At 49.9% G+C, this 20,379-nt stretch overlaps 1 long non-coding RNA gene across 1 annotated transcript in view; it reads left to right on the top strand.

The window, feature by feature from the left end:
- SMCO4 (single-pass membrane protein with coiled-coil domains 4) overlaps positions 1-16,518 on the top strand; it is an 80,454-nt gene extending 63,936 nt beyond the window's left edge. Inside the window, exon 6 of the long non-coding RNA XR_011383460.1 lies at positions 15,736-16,518. This is a non-coding gene — a long non-coding RNA (single-pass membrane protein with coiled-coil domains 4). The remainder of the gene's footprint in view (positions 1-15,735) is intronic.
- Positions 16,519-20,379: the final 3,861 nt, after the last annotated feature.

Raw genomic sequence — 20,379 nt, 5'->3', positions numbered from 1 at the left:
AGTTCAGAAAGGGAGTAGTCAGCCCCGGGAAAGCTGTAAACAGGCTTGTGATGAGGGGACAATGGAGCTGAAGATGACTTCAGGAGCCACCCTGCCCCAGGTGCCTGGGGGTGCCCTTGTCAACATGCCCTGTGGTGGTCAGAATGGACCAAGGCCACAGCTGACCCGGAGGACTCTGGAGAGCCTGCTGATGGCCGGTGGCAAGATCAATAGCCCTGGTCTCTGGGCACTTCACCCAGCACTTGCTCACTGACTGTTCACTGTGGTGAATCAGCTTCAGATTCGGCCAGCAAAAAAGAGGCATTTAAATTAAAGATCAAATGTCTGCCGTTGTTGTTAGTGATGAGGGCAGCTTTCTTAGCCGAAGTGCATTTTTCTGATGGGTTTTTTTTTCACCTTCCCCTGCTGCAGAATGGACTCTGAGGATGCTCCAGAGAGCACTGACGCACGTACTATAAAAATGAGATGGCACCTTAGCTGCCTGCCTGTCTTTGGCAGAATGCTTGAGTTTGGGCAGGAATCATGCCTGCGAGGCAGCACCAGTGCTGGAGTTTGGGAGTGTCGCCAGGGGCTTTGCAGGGTCCCCTTCATGCTGATCCACTGGCCCCTCTGCTCTTTCTCTTGCTCATGGGACAACAGCACCCTCTGCAGGTGCCCGGCACCTTGCTGTTGTGTGCAACCTTTCCGGCTTCTCCTGCCTCATCTCCTTTGCCCTCCGTGATACCCTCTTCCGCTGGTTCTCCTTTTAGCCTGCTCCCACCCTTACTTCAGGCCTGCACACTCTAAGCAAAGAGGCCATCCCATGGAATGCCCTCTCTGACAGCCCGTCTCCTCCTCTGTCACACTGCCCTGTCTTCATAGCACTGGGCCCCTTGACATTTTACATGTTTGTCTGCCATCTGTGTCCCTCAGAATGAGATAGCCAGGAACCTTGTTTTGTTCACTATTCTGCCCTCTCCTCCTGGGATAGTACCAAGCACAGCGAGGTTGCTTTACGTTTGGTGAGTCAGGCAGGCGCGGATGGGTCAGTCTGTATACACACAGCGGTTCCTGGATGTGGAGCTTGTGGCAGGTGCTCTGAATGAATGAACTGGTGAGAGCGAATTGGGGCATGACTAGCTAGTCCCCAGCACTTCGGTGCTCAGCAAGGATTTGTTGAATCAGTGAGCCTACCCGCCCCTTTTGAAGACTGGCTCCCAAGATGAGTGGACGTTGTCTTTGCTGTGTGCTGTCATTGTTCCTGTGTGATACTTTTATTTTTTTTCCCCTCTCTCAGCCAGGCTCTGTAATTAACTTACTATAATTTAGCTAGGAGATGAATTTTTCATTGTAAAGCCACTGTAAACAGCCGGGGCTTGGAGTAGTTTGGTTGTTAATGAAGTCCGTGCGTGGATGAATAGGAGGGCCATGTTATGTGTGCGGGAATGGAGGGGCTGTTGGCATACACTGGCCCATGGCAGCGTGCAGGCAGGCTGGCAGTTCTGGGGGGGTGGTGTCTCCAGCTCCGGGGTGTGCCGCAGTGCACAGAGCCATGGGTGAGTGCGGGGCATCTTCCTCAGGGTCACATTTTACCCAAGGACGTGAAGGAAATGAGATGTCCAGAATATTAACACATATAGAGGCTTGTGGGAGGAGAAGCAGATGTGGCTTTGTGGTTAGGAGCGGGCTGTGGAAGGAGACTGCCTGGGCTGGGCTCCGTCACACGGCTTCCTTCCTCTGTGGTCCTGGGTGAGCTCCGGAAGCTCAGGACTGGCTCCTCATCCGCGGGACGAGGTGGTGGGCGTGGGGATATTGTCAGTAGTGCGAGCCACGGAAGGATTTCCAGCAGTGCGTGTACATCCTGAGTAAACAGCAAGGCTTGGGCTGTATCTGACCGCTTGACATTTTAAGGTGACAGAGGAGACAAATGGAATTTTATTTTTATGCTGGCTGTGCCCCAGCCCTGGCCTGAGAGAGAGGTGATCATTCACCTCTTCACATCTGAGATGGAAAAGTTAGAGAAGTGCCACCTTAGGAAAGAGCAACGCATGGAATTGATTGGCTTGTAGACCTTGTGTGTTTCCCCACCCCGCCTTCGTCTTGAGCTGTCACACAGTACAGCTGTCATTAAAGGAGGATAAATGAGTGATGCTCACGTTGAGAACCTGCTGTCTTAAAGCAAACGGCAGATGAAGCTGTGGGCATCCACCAGTGTGGGTAAAGAATTACCATTTAAGGAATGAGTGACAGCACTGAGAAGAGCCTGTAGGTTTTCTGAGCACTTTCACATACATTCTTCCATTTTGTTCTCAGAGCAGCCCATTCATCAGGGTAGGGAAGACGGGCATGGGGGAGAATCTTCAGGAGCTCGTGGATCCCTCTCTAATCCCATTCCCGAATCCCCGCAGCCTCCCATTTGTCTTCTAGACTCTGCTTGGTTTCTCCTAGGCACAGTGCTGACTGCCCCAAAGGCAGCCCAGCCAACTGTGCTCCCTGGAACTTCTCCCCTCTTGTGCAGGTTCTTTTTTTTGTTTTTCAAGATTTATTTATCTGAAAGGCAGGGTTACAGAGAGAAATAGAGACAAGAGAGCGAGCTTGCATCTGCTGGTCACTCCCCAAATGGCTGCAACAGCCAGAGCTGAGCTGATCTGAAGCCAGGAGCCAGGAGCTTCTTCTGGGTCTCCCACATGGGTTCAGGGGCCCAAGGACTTGGGCCATCCTCCGCTGCTTTTCTAGGCTCATTAGCAGGGAGCTGGATCAGAAGTGGAGCAGCCAGAATTTAACTGGTGCCCATATAGGATGCCAGTGCTGCAGGCCAGGGCTGTGTTTAGCCCAGCCCTCCCTGAACTACAGACTTGTATGTCCATCTGCCTCTGGTGCCTTTGCTAGCCCTGTCCAGCAGGACTTCAGGGTGACACAAACCCTTATTCTTCCCATACCCTCCCCTCACATCTTCGCCACCTCCCTAAATGGTGACTCTGGGCTTCCGGTTGCTTGGGCCAGAGGGTCTGTCGTCTGCTTTGTTTCTTCACACTCCGTTTCTGATCTGCCGGGAAAGTTGTGTGACTACCTTCCCTGTGCGTTAGTGTCTGACTCTTCACTGCCTCTGTCCCCATCCTAGACCCAGCTGCCACGTCTCAGCTGAATGATTCATCAGTGCCTTTGCCGATTTCCTTGCCTTAGCCCTGGTTCCTTGCAGTCAGTTGTCCGCCTACACAGCGGTGTTGTGAAACAAAAACAACCTTCCATGGCCGCTGTCTCACCCTCTGACCTGTCAGCGCTCCCTTCTGCCCTACCCAGCCTTGTTGGCCCCCATGCTGCTGCTCAGATTTGCCGAGGATGCTCTGCCTGAGGCCCTTTGCACGTGCCCTGCTATGCCTGGAAGCTCTTCCCACTTCTTCTGAGTCTCTGGTCCAGTGTCACTTTCTCCTCAGGCTTCCCCATCAGTTACTCTGAATTTGCAGCCTCTTCACCTCTCTCTCTCTCTCTCTCTCTCTCTCCCTCCCCCTCCTTCCTTCCTTCCTTCCTTCCTTCCTTCCTTCCTTCCTTCCTTCCTTCCCTCCCTCCCTCCCTCCCTCCCTCCCTCCTTCCTTCCTTCCTTCCTTCCTTCCTTCCCTCCTTCCTTCCTTCCTTCCTTCCTTCCTTCCTTCCTTCCTTCTTTCCTTCCTTCCTTCCTTCCTTCCTTCCTTCCTTCCTTCCTTCCTTCCTTTTTTTGCCATTTAAGTTATTTATTTTTTATAGAAAGCTCTTATTTAATAAGTAAAAATTTCATAAGTACAACTTTTGAATTATAGTGGTTCTTCCCCCCAAACCCACCCTCCTACTTCCTACTCCCTCTTCCATCCCATTCTTCATTAAGATTCATTTGTAATTATCTTTATATACAGAAGATCTACTCTATACTAAGATTTTAACAGTTTGCACCCACACAGACACACAAAACATAAAGTACTATTTGAAGACTAGTTTTACCATTAATTCTTTTTTTTTTTTTTTTTTTTTTGACAGGCAGAGTTAGACAGTGAGAGAGAGAGACAGAAAGGTCTTCCTTCCATTGGTTCATCCCCCAAATGGCTGCTACGGCCGGCGCACTGCACTGATTTGAAGCCAGGAGCCAAGTGCTTCCTCCTGGTCTCCCATGTGGGTGCAGGGCCCAAACACTTGGGCCATCCTCCACTGCCTTCCCCGGCCACAGCAGAGAGCTGGACTGGAAGAGGAGCAACCAGGATAGAACCGGCGCCCTAATGAGGACTAGAATCTGGGGTGCTGGGCTGCAGGTGGAGGATTAGCCTAGTGAGCCATGGCACCAGCCACCATTAATTCTTATAGTACAACACATTAAGGACAGAGGTCCTATATGGGGAGCAAGTGCACAGTGACTCCTGTTGTTGATTTAACAATTGACACTTTTATTTATGACATCAGTGATCACCTGAGGCTCTTGTCATGAGCTGCCAAGGCTATGGAAGCCTCTTGAGTTCACAAACTGACATTATTTAGACTAGGCCATAATTAAAGTGGAAGTTCTCTCTTCAGAGAAAGGTACCTCCTCCTTTGATGGCTCGTCATTTCCACTGGGATCTCATTCACAGAGATTTTTCATGTAGGTCATTTTTTTGCCACAGTGTCTTGGCTTTCTATGCCTGAAATGTTCTCATGGGCTTTTTAGCCAGATCCAAAGCCTTAAGGGCTGATTCTGAGGCCAGAGTGCTATTTAGGGCATTTGTTGTTCTATGAGTCTGCCGTATGGCTGGCGTCCCATGTTGGATCATTCTCTCCTTTTTTAATTCTATCTATTATTATTAGCAGACACTTGGTCTTCTTTATGTCCCACCTTTATTTTCTATGCAAAACATGGCATCATCTGACACAGTCTGTTCATTTGGAAGCTGTGTGTCTTCCCCAGGTTCCCCGTGAATGAAGACAGCTTCATTATGTGAAAGCAGTGTTTTTGCCTTGCTTTGTTCAAGCTGTACCCTCATGTCCCCTGCTGTGTAGTACATGCTGAGAAAATATTTGAATGATAGGGATTTTTATCCCTGCCTCACCGTAGAGTAATTGGCAGTCTGAGAGGCTACATTATTTATTTCCCCAGGGTCAGGACCCTAGCATAGCCAGATGGGACTGAAACCCTGACATCTCCTCCATGGACTCCCTTTTCTTGTTGTTAAGTAAGGACAATGACATGTCCATGTGGACTTACTGTGAGGGTGAAATGAATATGCACAGGAGAGCACTTTGCATACCCTGCTGTGCCAAACAAATGTTACTCATTTACTTGATTGAGACCCTGGTTGTACGTGTCTATTACTAGCAGCACACCCACAGGGTTCTTTTGTGTTCTTGGAGTTTTATCTAGGAGTAGCCAGTACTGCTGCCACCAAATTACTCACTTCCTCCTTCCCTTTGCACTATGTGCATGCACTTATATCTCTCCAGATGGGATGTCTCCCCACCCATCCCACTCCAACATACACGTGCACACATATGTACACACAGGCCATCAGGTCTGGAGCATCCTGGCCTCTGGCTTGACAGCAGCCAGGGGTGGTGGAGTCGGCACCTGTTTAGCTGTCACTGTTTGTTCATGTGTATGTTCCTGGGGAAGGCGCTTATGTTATCATCAGGTGCTTAGCAGGTGTCAGGAGTCCCGTCTTGTGCAATTCTCCTGGCAGCCTGCCCCCACTCTCTGCCGCAGACTGGAGAGAAGTGATCCCAGGCCCATTATGGCTAAATACCAGGGACATAAAATGAAGCAAGCACACTTGACGAACTGCAGAGCTGCTGCCCTCAAGTGCAGAATTTATGTCTCCCTGAACCCAGGGCAGCTTTCCCGGGCTCATCGCTTAAAGTGTGGAGCAGTCTGGGCCTGACAGTGCTTCACATTACTGCCGAGACACAGCCGCAGGAAGAGATGCTAGTGATCGCCCTGTGTCCAGCCTTCTCAGGTGGTGGTCGTTCATTTGTGTTCCTGATTGTAAGTTAGCAGGAACGTGCAGCCATTTTCTTAGGTGGCACCTTAAACTGTCTTCTCTGAAGACCAGGAGAGTTTGGGAGCTTTAGAAAAGGAGAGAGCAGTACTGTGTGATGGGATATAATTAACACAGCACATAGCGACTTAATAGGGACTTCAGGCCAGGTCAGGCTGTTTTGGTGGGCACCCCTCAATGACCTAGAACCTCCTTGGCTCTCTCCATACTGTTGGTCCTGAGCAGTGTTGGGATGGGCAAAGAGAGGGGCACTTCTCCTGGGGACCCTGGGAGCAGCCTGGCCCATGACAACTGAAGCGGGATACAACACATCTTTTAACCTGGGACAACTGCCCAGCCTGGGTGTGAGTGTAGCTGTGCGTTCCAGGAATCAGGGCAGGCCTGCCTGTAAGAAACAGACTTTGCTGCCAAGTGAGACGAGCCAGGGAGGAGGGCCTAGGCTCCCTCTTCTGGAGCCCATGGGCAGGAACGGTGTCCCTGGGTCCACAAGCCCTGGTCACTTGGGAGGCAGCAGTTATGTGGAATGGGAGAGTCACAGCTTCTGACCCAGACAGAGCTCACTTACCCCAGCTGTACTCCTAGTGTTTGTTTTTATTTTATTTTTTAAACAATAGTTTGTGTGGCTTTAAAAATTTTTGTTGTTTATTTTTACTGTATTACAGAGAGACGGAGGAAGAGGTCTTCCATCCGCTGCTTCATTCCCCAGTTGCTACAGCCAGGGCTGGGCCAGGCTGGAACTGTGAGCTCAGAACCCAGTCTCATCTCCCATTTGTGTGGTAGGGACGCAAGTACTTGAACCATCCCAGGGTGAATGTTAGCAGGAAGCTGGACTGGAAGGGGAGCCAGGACTTGAACCAGCACTCTGAGATGTGAAGCGGGTATCCTGAGTGGTGCCTCAACAGCTGAGCACTCAGCCTTGCCAGTGCACTTTGGGCCTGCTCCGAGCCTGAGACCCCTCTGCACAATGTGGGTGAAGTCTGCTCTGAGGCTTGCCTGTTTGTGGAGAGCTTTGTGCAGTAGCCTCCAGGTGGTGAGCATTCAGGAAGTGGTAGCTGCTGTTCTTGGTTGTAGGGTGGTTGGCAGGCCTCCCCCATAGAGGATGGGTAGCCTTTGAATCAGATCCGTGTTCAAATCCACATTCAGTTTCTCAGTGAGTAAGTATTTAATGAATACTGTTATGAGTGTTCCACTGAGATGAGACTCTGCTGTTTCCCCTGTTATGCTCGATCTTGGTCAAATCAGCATACTTTCCTGAATCTCAGTTTCATCATGTACAATGTTGGTAAAAATTATGAATCTGATTCCGCTGTGCTGAGAATGAAGTAAGCAGTGCTGGAATGGTAGCTAGCTAGTCCAGCTCCGTAGTTGCTTGTTTTCCAGCAGATGTTTGTCGAGCACTGGTCATGTGGAAGGTGTCATGCCAACCCTACAGGAAGCACTTGTCCCTCAGCAGTGTGTGTGTGTGGGGGGGGCGGGGGGCAGAGGCCCTGCCAGCCAGTTGGGTTGCAGTAAAGGCGTAAACTAAGTCCCAAGACAGCATCAAGGAAGGGACCCATTGCCTCTGCTGGAGGGGCTGCTGCAGGCCACATGTGAAGGTTCTCTAAGAATGAGGAAGGCTGTGACAGGATGATGGTGCTCGGGAAAGGGCTTTCTAGGAAAGACAGATGCTGCATCTGCAAAGGCTCGGGTGCGTCGGGAGCAGTGGATCACGTGGGATATGATGAGACTGGGAAGAGCAAAGGGGGCTGGGTTGTGAAGGCTTAGAGAGTCCTCAGCATTGTGGGTTGAGCCTGTGATGTGACAGCTTCCCAGCGGCAGAATGTGGTGCTATCTGGTACAAGTGCTAGTAACCACTTTAAAACAGTGAAAAGAAAACAAATGAAATTAGTTTTAGTAATATGTTTTGTCTAACCCAGTATATTAAAAATCCATGTAATCAATATAAACAACTTTTTTTTTAAGATTGATTTATTTAAAAGAGTTACTCACACACACACAGAGAGAGAGGGAGGTCCTCGCTCCGCTGGTTTACTTCCCAACTGGCCGCAATGGCCGGTTCTGCGCCTATCTGAAGCCAGGAGCCAGGACCCCTTTCGGGAGGGTACAGGGGCTCAAGGACCTGGGCCATCAACTGCTTTCCCAGGCCATAGCAGAGAGCTGGATCGGAAGTGGAGTAGATGGGACTCGAGCCAGGGCCCATATGGGATGCCGGCACTGCAGGAGGTGGCTTTACCCGCTACACTACAATGCTAGCCCCAACTTTTTTTTAAAACAACTTTTAGTAGGATAGTTTACATATTCTTTCTTTGAGTACCAAGTGTTTAAAATATGTGTGTCCTTAACTGCATGGCATAGCTTATTTTAAGATCATGGCCACATTTCAGATGCTCGCACCCCCATGGATGGGTGAGTTAGAAAATTCTACCCACCCTCCCCCCCAGGGCTCCTGCCCAAAGTGGGGACCAGTTGGAATGTTCTGGTGCTGATGGGTTGCCATGGGCCCGCAGTGGTGGGGGCAGGGCCCTAGCAGATGGTTTCACTGAATCAGGTGGAACCTGAGCATTGTGAGGTTCCTGTTTCCTGGCTGGCATTGGAGCTGGAGTCTGTGGTGGCTGGTTAGCAGTGGAAGTTGTAGAGCTGGAACTCAGCTGGAGGCCTCAGTGTCCATCCTGCCCAAACCATCTGGGAAGCCAGGCAGAGCCGTGTGTGCTTCAGTTAAGAGGCCTGGTGAGGGATGGCATGGTCCCCAAGTGGGTGGAGGGCAGAGAGATAGGTGGGGCCAACACCCCACTCCCCTCAACCCCATGGCAGTGACACATCCTTGGAGTCAGAGGTGGGCTTGACCTTTGACTCGGCTACTCCCTGGTTTTGTGACAGCAGCAGCTTTGGATTCCTCATTGCAAAACTGGAGTAGTCCTGTTAGTCCCTTTTCGGCGTCTGAGTCCATTCAAGTTGAAAGAAGTACTTACCGGATACAAAAGTGGGTCAGAGTAACTTTGGGACAGGAGCCTTTTTATAGAGCTGGGTCTTCTCAGGATTGGGAGAGAAAGGTAAGAGCGGGGTGTAGTTTCTCTTCTAGGGGAGCTCCACTCCACTCCTGTCTCCTCTCTTCTGCCCGGCTTCCTGGCATTGAATGGCTTCCTGGCCCCTACACCTGCTTCACTGTCCACTTGCATGTCCCTTCATGTTTCTCTTCAAGTGGAGGCTAGTTGTCCAGCTGCTTTTTGAAGCAAGCTGCACATTTCAAAGGCCCTGTGGTGTCTGCCTGAGACAGCCTGGCTCAGGAGGGCACCTGGCCCTGTGACTGAGGCCAGATCATGGGATGAGGTGGTCCTAGCCCGCTCATGGACAGTGAGGGCATAGGACGTAGACCATCAGGATGGTTTTCTCTCCGAAGTCTACTTGCCGGGTTCCCTGCAGCCTGCCTATGCACTCCCCAGCTGGAGTCCAGACCCACTGCCTCCTGTACCTGCGTTCACCTCCCTCTGTGCTGTCGAAGGTGAGATTGCGCCTTTGCCCGTCCCACAGGCAAATCTGTCCACCTGTGCTCTCCTCACCTCTGCAGATTCCCTGTCCTTCCCCGGTGTTGGATAGGCTGACCCCGCTCTGTTAGACCCCTCAGATGTCCTATGGTGTCTGCTGTTACATAAAGAAGGAAAGAAAAGCCCTTTTGGCCAGACACACTCTCCCACGGGGCTTGGAGCCGTCCAGTCTCCTATGCTGGCCTGTGGGCCGCGTCTCAGGACGTGCAGAGTGCTGGAGCTTGTGCAGCTGGTGCTTTTCCATGGGAAACCTCGGTGAAGGAAGCCGCGTGCTCACGTACACGTGGCGTGCTCCTCTCAGATGAGCCCTCGTCTGGACTCTCCCTCCCACACCGCTGAAGTATGCACAGTCCCCACTTTGCCAGACACAGCGAGTGCTTTTATCTATCTTCTTTTGTCTTGCTGGCAGTGTGACCTCCTTGACTCTTGGTCCCGTGGTGCCACACCTACAGCTGTCCTTTGCTTGCTCTTTCTCCACCGGCCCTGAGGTTCTCAGGTGTCTCAGGGCTCGGTGTGGGGCCCTTTGCTCTCTCTCTGCCTTGCTGTAGTGACCTCACCTAGTCCCACAGCACAGGACTTCCAAATATAGATCTTCAGCCTAGGCTGAGCTGACCCATTCATTCAGCGCATCTTCACACACAGATGGGTGTGAAACAGAACGCTGGACGATCTTTCTCCAGTCCACTCGCCCCCATCCTCTCTGTTCTCACGAGACAGGAGAACACCCAGCAGCTGAACTCCAGAGGTCCCCTTTTCCCATGGCTGTGCCCCATCTGTGGCATACTCCGGTCATCCTCCTGTGCGCCCCAGTCCTGCTGTAGAGCCTCCCCCGGTTTCCACTCCTTCAGGCCTCACTCCCCACAGACCAGCAGGGACAGTTCTAGGCACTGCACCTCTCCACTTTGGGCCCTGCAGCATCCTGCACTGCAGTTGGGACAAAACCCCACTGTCTGCCACCCTCCCGGTTTCCTGTGTCAGTCCCCTGCAGTAAGCCAGGTCCTTCCTGGCTCAGGCCTGGTGCTCATCCAGGGTCTGTCCTGGCAGTCCCTTTCGCTCACAGAGGCCCTCATCTCAGCTGTCATCTCAGAGATGCTTTCTCTACTGTCCCCACTGCAGAGTGAGCAGAACCCTGAATTCAGACCAGCGTATCTGTCCTATAAATCCTGCAGCGTCTCCAGCAGCTCGGCTTTTTGCCAGGCCTCTGGGAACTTCTCAGTGCACCTTAGAAATGTCAAGAGCTGGTCATTGTGGAGGCTGGTGCCTTTGAATGTCAACTGCATGTACGTGAGAGGAGGCAGACAGCAGCTAAAGTCAGCCCAGCACTGTTAGCCGTCGTGGTTGGGGTCCCTGCCAGCCCCCTGGGGCTCCGTGAGAGACAGCCAAAGGGACTGACAGGCCATTAGCTTCACGCGGAAATGGCCATGAGTCAGAGTGCTGCTAATGGGTTGTTCTTTTTAAACAATTTGATGTGGCCACATCAGGGAGTGGGTGGACTATGGTTGTAGCTGTGGACAAGAGATGCTCTCCGTTGCTCTCCTAGAAGCCACTGGGTACTGTCCACAGACTGAGTGACCATTGGCAAGGCAGCTCCCTGTCTGCTCGTTGGTCTCCTCCTGTCTCCAGAGGGCATGCTAAGGTCTGTCTCACTGGTGAGTTCCAGAGGGGTCTGGATTCAGTGCCTGTATCATGCTGAGCCCTGTGTAATGCAGATTTGGTTCATCCTCACCAGGGTGCCGGGATTCCCCCTCCTGGGTGGTGGCTGCAGCTTGGAGAGCACCGCAAGCTCTGTCCAAGGCTGCACCCAGGCAGAGTCCCCCTCCCCCCACGTGCACGAGGGACGCCTCGCTGGCCAGAGCCCCCTCCTCCCTCACCCGATTTGTCTCAGACCCTCACACTCATTCTAAGGACCGAAGTTGTTCTCATTGTTCAGGTGATGACTCAGACCTGGTGGAGTTGAGTGACTTGCCAAAGAAGCCATCCAGCCAGTAAGTGGTGGCTTGTCCTGGGTTTGAACCCTGGTCTGTTTGAAGAGTCTTTGGAATTTAAAAGGGAGAATTGGTAAAGCCAGGGGCTTCTATTCCTGTTGGGCCTTAAGAAAGTAACTGTGAGTGTTTTTTTTAATCACTATTTCTAATTTCTTAATGGGTATTGTACATATGCCCAAAAGATGTGGCCCTGAACTTGAATATTTGCTTTTAATGGGTTTATGTTATCCAAGTGAAGAAATATTAGTCATCAACTCTGCATGGTTGTAGATGATGCAGAAATAGTTTTGGGGCCCATATGGGATGAGGGGAGTTAGAGATTAGTGTCCCTTACAGAATCAGGAAGCTATGGGTAGGCCTGTGGCCTAACAGTTAAGATGTGAGTGTCCGCATCTGGGTGCCTGGGTTGGACACCTGCCTCAGACTCTGGATCCCAGCCTCCTACTGATGCAGACCCTCAGAGACAGCCATGATGTCTCCTGCCATTCACGTGGGAGACCTGGATTGAGTGTCCAATTTCCGGCCTTGGCTTTAGTCCCAGCCAGGACCATTGCAGGCATTTAGGGGATAAGCCAGCTGATGGGAGCTGTGTGTCTCTGCCTCTCAACCAGGAAGGCATCAGCGCAACCTTTGCTGACTCGGAGTCCACATTCCGTCACCCAGCGTATGTGGTCACTGGGTGCAGATGTCGTGGTTCTCGTCAGGATGACGGGCTGGGGGGTGCAGTATCTGGCATGAAAGCCCCCTTCCAGGGGAGCACTGCTACACAATACCTTCCTGTTCCTGAGGGTCCCTCACTCCATGCTGGTCTCCCAGGATGTTGGAATAGACGATCCTACCCTGTGTCCAGTTCCTCCTCCTTCACTGTGTTTAGAAGGTGCTCTATCTAGCATAGAAGCCGCAAAGGGAGACTATAGGCATATTGAGCCTTCTCTTGGCAAGTCATGATGGAACCTTACTCAGCCAGAAGAATGAATGAAATCCTGACGTTTGCAACAGAATGGGTGCAACTGGGTATCAGTATGCTAAGTGAAATAAGCCAGACCCCAAAAGACAAATATCACACATTTTTCTCTTGCAGTAGTTAATATGTAGTGAGAATATAAAAATTGTGTGGATGTCAGATCGTTTGGCATATAATTATAAATATTGCTTCACTGAATCATGCCATGTACGTGACAGCATACTCTTCTCATGTAAAAACTGTTTATGAGTATGATCAGAGGACAAAACACTCACTGATCTGTGCACTTATATGCATTTCGTGGTATGTATACTGTATTTCACTAGAATGTTTATTAAAAATGCACCTGGGAGCTAGCAGTGTAGAAAAACCAACTCCTAGATATTCATCTTTCCAAAGTGAAGTCAGCTATCAAGAGAGATACCTGCAATCGCATGTTCATTGTTGCACTGTTCCCAGTGACCAAGATGAGAAGTCACTAAGTGTTCATCGATGGATGAAAGGATAAAGAAAATGTATTTATACACAGTGGAATATTATTCAGCCATAAAAAGGATGGCATTCTGACATTTGCAGCAAAATGGAGGGAACTGGAGAACATTGTACTAAGTGACATAAGAAAAACAAAATATTGAATTTTCTGTCTCTCATATGGAAGCCAAAAAAAAAACCAAACCTGCCCTGAATGTCTGATACTGATTACTCGGGATTGGGAAGGTGGGAAGGATGAGGAGGATGGAGTGAGGTTGGGGGATGGGTACCAGAACACAGTGCGATAGTCGTGTTTGACGGCCCAGTGGGGTGACTGTAGTTCACTATAATCTATTATGTATTTTATGAAGAACTGGAAGACAGGAGCCTGAAGGTTCCAATCATAAAGTAATGATGAGATGAAATGCTAATTACTGTGATTTGATCCACTACACTCTGTATAAATGTCTTGAAATACCATGCTGTACTCCATAAATATGTACAGTTATTTACACGTTAATCAAAAAATGAATAAAACTTAAGATGCAATAAATCGGAATTATTTTTCCATACAAGCTGAGCAGTGGAGAGTTCATCCTGGAGACAGTGTAAGCGGCTACCTCTTTGCAGAGTCAGCACCTCTGACCCTGGCGCCCTGGTCCAGGGCCGGCTACAGCGACACAGGCTGTGGCATCCTCACACCAGTGGCAGGGGCCAGACTCAGGATATGGCAACCCAGCATCCCTTATACTGCCCACTTTCAGAGCCTGGTTCTCTGGCTGTTCTGGGGAGTATGTGAGAAGACAAAGGTATTTGAGTAAACTCCTCAAGTTAAACAGGCCAGAGTCTGTTTTGCTTTAAACAAAGCAGCAGACTTCTGTAGAGAAAATGCTCTCTGGTTATCCAGGAGTTGTCATTCATTCTCGGGCTGCTGACAATACTGCTTGGCCTGTGAGCACCTCCAAGGGCCATAGCGGGGCCCTAGGAGGACAGAATCCAGTCCCTCTTCAGCATCCCTGGCTCCTTGAGCTGTGTCCGGCACACAGTAAGTGCACCTACATAGTAGGTGCTCAGGATGTTTTGGAAACGGGTCAAGGCAACCGTGAAGAGGCACGGAAGTTGGCCTCCGGGCCCACTGTAGCTGGCAAGCCTGGCCTGGCCTGACCTGTGGTCTGGCCCCAAGCTTTGGCAGGAAAGGAACTTGTGTGGCTGGAATTATCAGTCTGCTTTTTTTTTAATTTATTTAAAGATTTATTTTATTTAGTTTAAAGAGCCACAGAGAGGTAGAGACAGAGAGAGAGAAAGGTCTTCCATCTGCTGGTTCACTCCCCAGATTGCTGCCAGGAACTTCTTCCAGGTTTCCCGTGTGGGTGCAGGGAGCCAAGGACTTGGGCCATCTTCTGCTATCCCAGGTCATAGCAGAGAGCAGGATTGGAAGAGGAGCAGCCGGGATAGAACTGGCACCCGTATGGGATGTTGGCACTGCAGGCGGTGGTTTTAACCCACTGCACCACCACACCGGCCCCCTCCGTTTGCTTTTTGTTACCTTAACTGAAATACCCAAGAGGCACTTCTTCGGGAAAGAGAAAGTTTCTGCTTACTGTTGGAAGTTTCCAGGACAGGTGGCCCTGAAGTCCAGCTGAAGGGTTAAAAAGTTAAAAGCCGCTTCCCCCCCAACCTCCTCTGGTGAACTTTCCTGACCTTGTTAGATTTGCTCTGCATAGCCATTAGTCAGTAAATTACCCCAATGTGAGCGTAACCTCAGTTTCACCTAAGTGAGATAGAAGAAGTCACCATATATCTCTGCCTCCTGGACCCCTGACTCCACCAGGTGTCCCTTATCGCCATTCGGCTGCATTCCTAGGTATCATCAAGGCAGTTCCTGCAATCTTGTATGGCCCTCCCTTTTGGCAATAGGAGGCTTTTTGATACTCCCTGTGTTCATAAATCAACTGATTGTAAAATCGCTTAACTTGTACCACTGTCTGCTCTATGCAATGATTGATTTTCTTTGTTTCAATGTGTATAAAAACCCCAACCCAAGACTATTCGAGGCCGCTCGCCTGTACTGGGACGGGGGCCCCGACATGTCGGAACATCAATAAACTTTACCCTTTGTTAATTACATGAGAGAAGGTCTCTTGGAGCGTTTTTGGGGTGGCAAGAGCAATTCAACTCTAATTCGACTGTAACACAGCGTCTGGTGGAGGCTGGTTTTGGCAGGTGCAGAGGCATGTTCACATCATGAGCCAAGAAGGAGAACCTGCGCCGAACTGAACTCAAATAATCAAACCTCTCGTGAGGGTGTGGCCCCAGTGATCCAGAGACCTGCCCTGCCTCTCAGATGCCATCATTAGATCAAATCTCCACCCTTAATCAACTAATAACACTAAGACATTGGAGTTAGAACAGCTGCATGAGTTGTGGGAAGACAAGCCTTGCTATACCCGTAACAGGTTCCATATTGGAGATTAGGAAAGCATGGAGGTGTAGAGCCTTGGAATGGAGAAGGGCAGGCGCTTCCCCATCCTCCAGATGGAAGCTGAGTGGTTGGTGCAGCCCAGTGCCTTCACATCATGGCATGCATACATCATGGTAACATTTGTATGGCACCCAGGGCCTTGCCCACATGCCGTGACCCGGCCGTAGTATGCCATGCTCACCAGTCCTTCTACCACTAAATGTTCATTGATGGATAAGTGACTCAGGGCAGCTCAGAGCCCTGGGGGACCTCGAGTTCTCTGTTTGCCTTGATGCTTGCTTTTTCCTTTGTTCCTTCTTGATCACAGTTGTTCTCCCTACAGGAGATTCCTGCCTTGACAAGAGGACTGTGGCCCTTCCTCGGAGCCCCCTCTGGACCCACTCTCCCAGTACCGCCCGGGAAAGATGCGGCAGCTCAAGGGGAAGCCCAAGAAGGAGACGTCCAAGGACAAGAAGGAGCGGAAGCAGGCCATGCAGGAGGCCCGGCAGCAGATCACCACGGTGGTGCTGCCCACGCTGGCTGTGGTCGTGCTCCTGATCGTGGTGTTCGTGTACGTGGCTACACGCCCCACTGTCGCCGAGTGAGTGCGCCGCCGGCTGTGGACACCATGGGCAGGGAGAGGAGGCGCTGGAGGGGAAAGCGGTCGAAAAATGGCTTTCTTCCTCGGAGCTGTCCATGATGCTGGGCTGTAAGCAGGAGTACCCTGTCTTCTCTAGTCTTTGACTTGATTAAAGTTCTCCACTTTTCTTGGGAGGGAATAGGGAACGTTTTTATCAGTGAATGTGCCATATACCTTATGGTCCACTTCATGTGCCTTTCAGACTTCAAAGCTGTGTATGCGTGCGTGCGTGTGTGAGTGTGTATGTGTTTCTTTTCTCTCCTGAAATCAGTTAGTAGCTCCACCTGGTGAGATAGGTGTCTCCGGGTCACAAAGCAGCTGGAATCAGTACTCACCTCACCCCCATTGTCTGGAACATGACTCTTTCCTACACGTGTTCACAATTTCCAAAGGGACTGTATTTCTCCTCGTGCTCAATGTGATTTGAAATATGTTGACTCAAAGTGAAATATTTATTTTTTGAATAAAGGAGATAATAGCCTTAAACTGGATGTTGATTTTGTTTTGCCAGGAGGTGTGTGCCGTTAGTGGGATCCCAGGTGCCCCACTTCGCTCTCCCTGAGTCTCTGCATTTACTTCTTGCACCCCCTTGTTCAGCACTCCCAGGAAAATGGTGCTTTTTCACTGGAGGAGATCTGAAGAGGGCAGAGAGGGTGCTTTAAGTGAGTTGTTTTAGCAAAAATGAGAGTTCTAATTAGAATGGGGGCAGGAGTGCTGTTTACTCCAGTTAGCCTTTCCTACTTAAATACTGTTTGCAAACAGCAGTGCCCAGTGGGCCTGGAGCTAAAGGTCAGGCTTGGTTTTGTTCTTAGCTGAAAGGATGCAAATTGGTGGCATTCCAGCTGAGTTTTCCATTCCAATTGGCCAAGCTAAAAGGGTTGGTTCATTTTACTCTAACTGCCTTGTTCTTGCGGTCCTGGTTCCTGCTTTCTTTTTGGAAGTAGAGTTGTAGTAACTGCTCTGAGGGTGTCTGTTCGCCAGTCATTGCTGATTACAAGAGATTGGAGAGAAGCGCTTTTCTCTTCTCGGTGGCACAGGCTGTTCCTGGAGACGCGGGCCTCTTGGGACAAGGCAGGGTTTGACCCAGCTCTGTTGAGGGCTCCTGCTCTGTGAGTGCTGGTCCTGAAACCAGAATTTGGGGTGCCATACGATATCATCATGTGCTTATTAATAACGGGCACACCAAGTCTCAGGCTTTTAATCCACTTCCAAAAGGGAGTGGTTAATTAACCTGATTGGCCGGTGGGTGCTCAGGTGTGGCCAGGTAGGGGCATGAGGTCACACACAGGTGTGGTGAAGGCGTGGCCTTCCAGCTCACAAACCTAATCAGTCTTAACCTGTATGCCTGCCTACATCAGTCCCAGAGGGAGATACTGTGCCTCCCTAATGCTTGCTCAAGTGCTGGTAGCCCTTGGAAGAGATTCACTAAGATACCAAATGCAAAGGCAGCTAGCATAAAATTCCTTTTGGGTTTCTAGTTCTTCTTCTTTACTTGGTTCTGAGCCTCAGTAATCTGGGAAAGGCTCAAGATCTGCTTGGTCAGGGTGATATGGGTCTGGGCAGGGAGATAGATTAGGCCCATGAGCTGGAGGCCACATGACCTGTATCCACCAACCTGTCAGACTATGTAACCACTCCCCTTTTGGAAGTGAATGAGAGGCCTGGGGAACGCTGGCCCACCCTGTCCTCTTGCGGCTCTCCTGCCTGCATGTCCTCTTGCCTGCTTGGTCCTGTGGTCCTGTGACTTGCTCCTGCTCCTTTCCTCTGGATCCTTGGAAACGACTAGTATGGGGTTTCCTGTTACCTTATGTTCTGTGTATTCCTCCCACTGTCTAAATAAACTCTAAACTTTACCGTGCTGCATGCTGTGTCTGAGCCTGTGCTTAGCATTCCTATCTAAGTAAAAGGCAAGAGCCTGAAATATTACATTTTGGCCTAGCTTAGCCCATAATGAAGGTGTGGCAGGGGGAGGAGATCTGTGGCCATCCTCACTCCTCACAGTGCCTGCTGGGGCCCCCTCTTCCTAGGGTGGTTGCTGTGAGGAAAGCTTGTCTTGTCCACTCTGATAGTACCTGGTCTGCCTGCTGTGTAATTGCCTGGCATGTAGATTATTTAGCCCCAGTGAGCCTCAGTTTCCTTGTCTATAAAACCTGCTGAAGTCCCCTTGAGGGAGGCAAGCAATCTAGTCGAACAACTTTGGAGTAAACCTGGGTTTTTATGCAGATTTTTGCTGCAGGATATCTTTGCGTCCACAGCTTCATGTGAAAATAATGCTATCTTGCCTCATGGGTTGCTTGGGAGGATTAAATTGAAATCATGTGTTCATAGAGCGGAGTCTAGGGCCAGACATGATCACTCTGTGAGTAACAGTAGCAGCTCAGTGTCAGTGAGGAGTCAGGTTTACAAATGAGGAAGCTGAGACAGGCCAGGAGACCTGTCCATGCCACACACAGATAAGTTGAGAAGCTCAAGACTTGTTTGCTGTAAATGTTTTGTTACAGGAAATTTCAAACTTACCGCAAAATGGAACACACAGTGTGCCTGTTGTGCCCACTGATGTCCATCTGCACAGCCCCCCCTTCCCCGCACCCATGCAGTGGGTTATTGTGGGGCAGAACAGGAGATGGGGCTTAACCTCAGTCAGGCTCCGTAGTCTGTGCTCTTCATCACTAAAATCTGTTGCTTTTCAATAAGTAATATTTTCAAAAACAACACTTTCCTGGCCTCAAGAGAGCTTTATGGCCCAAGCGTGTTGAACAACTGTAGATGCTTCATTGAGACGAGCAGGCTGGGCATTTTGCTTGCTGCTCCCCCCATGGGGCATCTAACACACTGCTCAATCACTGATCTATTTCTTGGTGGAAGAGGAGCCTTGCCCAGTAACCATTGAGGAGAAACATCTGTTCCATGGACTTCTTGCATCAAACATTTTGGTGTTGTTGCTGGGGAGAGTTGAGTATGGTGTGAGAAGAGCATGAGCTATGGGAAGCAAAGAGGTATATGAGTCCTAACTCAGCCTGGTTCTAGCAGGATGACCTCAGTGAGGTCCCGTAACAGGAGATGCAGTCGCCCCACATCTCACAAGGTTAATTTTATCATCTAGGAGAAATTGAAATATGGAAAGGGCATAATGCTGTGCCTACCTTAGTGCATTGCAGATGTCTCATCAATGGCCATTCCTTTCCTTGCTTGTCTGTGTTCAGAGCATCACAGAACACAATGAAGGCCTGCTCCCCAAGGCTTTGCTTGCCAGAGTGACACCACCACACACTGTGTAATAGATCTGTTAGGTGCTTTGGGGTCTTATTTTCACCAGTGTTTTCCTCTTTGTTGTCCGTCAGGAGGCCCAGTGAAATTGAACTAGATTTTCAGAAGGCAATTACTAGGCAGGCTTGGTGAAGTTAGGCTGTAAATGGACTTTTAAAGTTAACACAACTTTGATGTGAGCCACCTCCTGGCAGGGACGAGATGCCAATTTACTGTGGACTTGCTGGGTGGAATTTTAACAATTCTCAGGGCAGACAGGATTCTCATGTAGGTGTTCTTGGTAATATTTTGAGACACCAACTTCCAAATTACTGCTGGTTATTTAATGACTTCAAGGCAAAGCTGAATGATTTCTTAGGAGTTTCACAGAAAGTCCTGCTGAGGTTCCTGCAACAGGATCCAGGACTCTTAGGAGTCCTCACTGTCAAGTCTTAGGTTTCATGAGGGCACATTCCAAAAGAAGAGTTGGGTTGGAAATAGGAATAGAAACCATTGCCAGTAGCTTCAAAGTTGTCATTTGATATATTTTGAAAATCACAATACCAAGGTATGTATGAGTGTGTTCCCATTCTCTGGCTAACCTAAATCTTGGTGACCCGTCCTTTCCATCCTCAGGGGTATGAGGCTGAGAGGGAATAACAGAACCCGTCTGCCACTCACAGTGCAGCATTTGCCCAGAGACTGAATACAGAGTTAACAAAATCCCTACGGGAATGAATACATTTGTTTAGAGCTCAGAAAACCTGTAGCCCTGCAGCTGGGAGGTCTGAAGGTAGAAGCTACAGAGAGGTCTGCATATCTCTTTGTGGTCTGCCCCCAGTGCTCTGTAGTTGCACTGGTTGCCACTGTCTGGTTGTGAGTCTAACCCTGTAAAGCCCAAGTTCAGTTTAGTTGGTTCTAAGGCCACCAGCTAATCCTTCTTGGGCAAAGACACAGCAGCATGCATGCATCCTTCCATCCTGCATCCATCATGAGGTGATAAGGAAACCTGTGGCAAGACTTAGCTGTAAATTGAAGATGGCAACACCTGCCTTGGCTTGTTAGGAAGAGGAAAGAGAGGATTGTCCTTTCCTCTTCCCT

The sequence above is a fragment of the Oryctolagus cuniculus genome, chromosome 1 (genome assembly GCF_964237555.1).
Source record: "Oryctolagus cuniculus chromosome 1, mOryCun1.1, whole genome shotgun sequence".
Classification (NCBI taxonomy): domain Eukaryota; kingdom Metazoa; phylum Chordata; class Mammalia; order Lagomorpha; family Leporidae; genus Oryctolagus; species Oryctolagus cuniculus.
The sequence above is the reverse complement of the archived record's forward strand: the minus strand, read 5'-3'. Positions and strand labels throughout refer to the sequence as shown.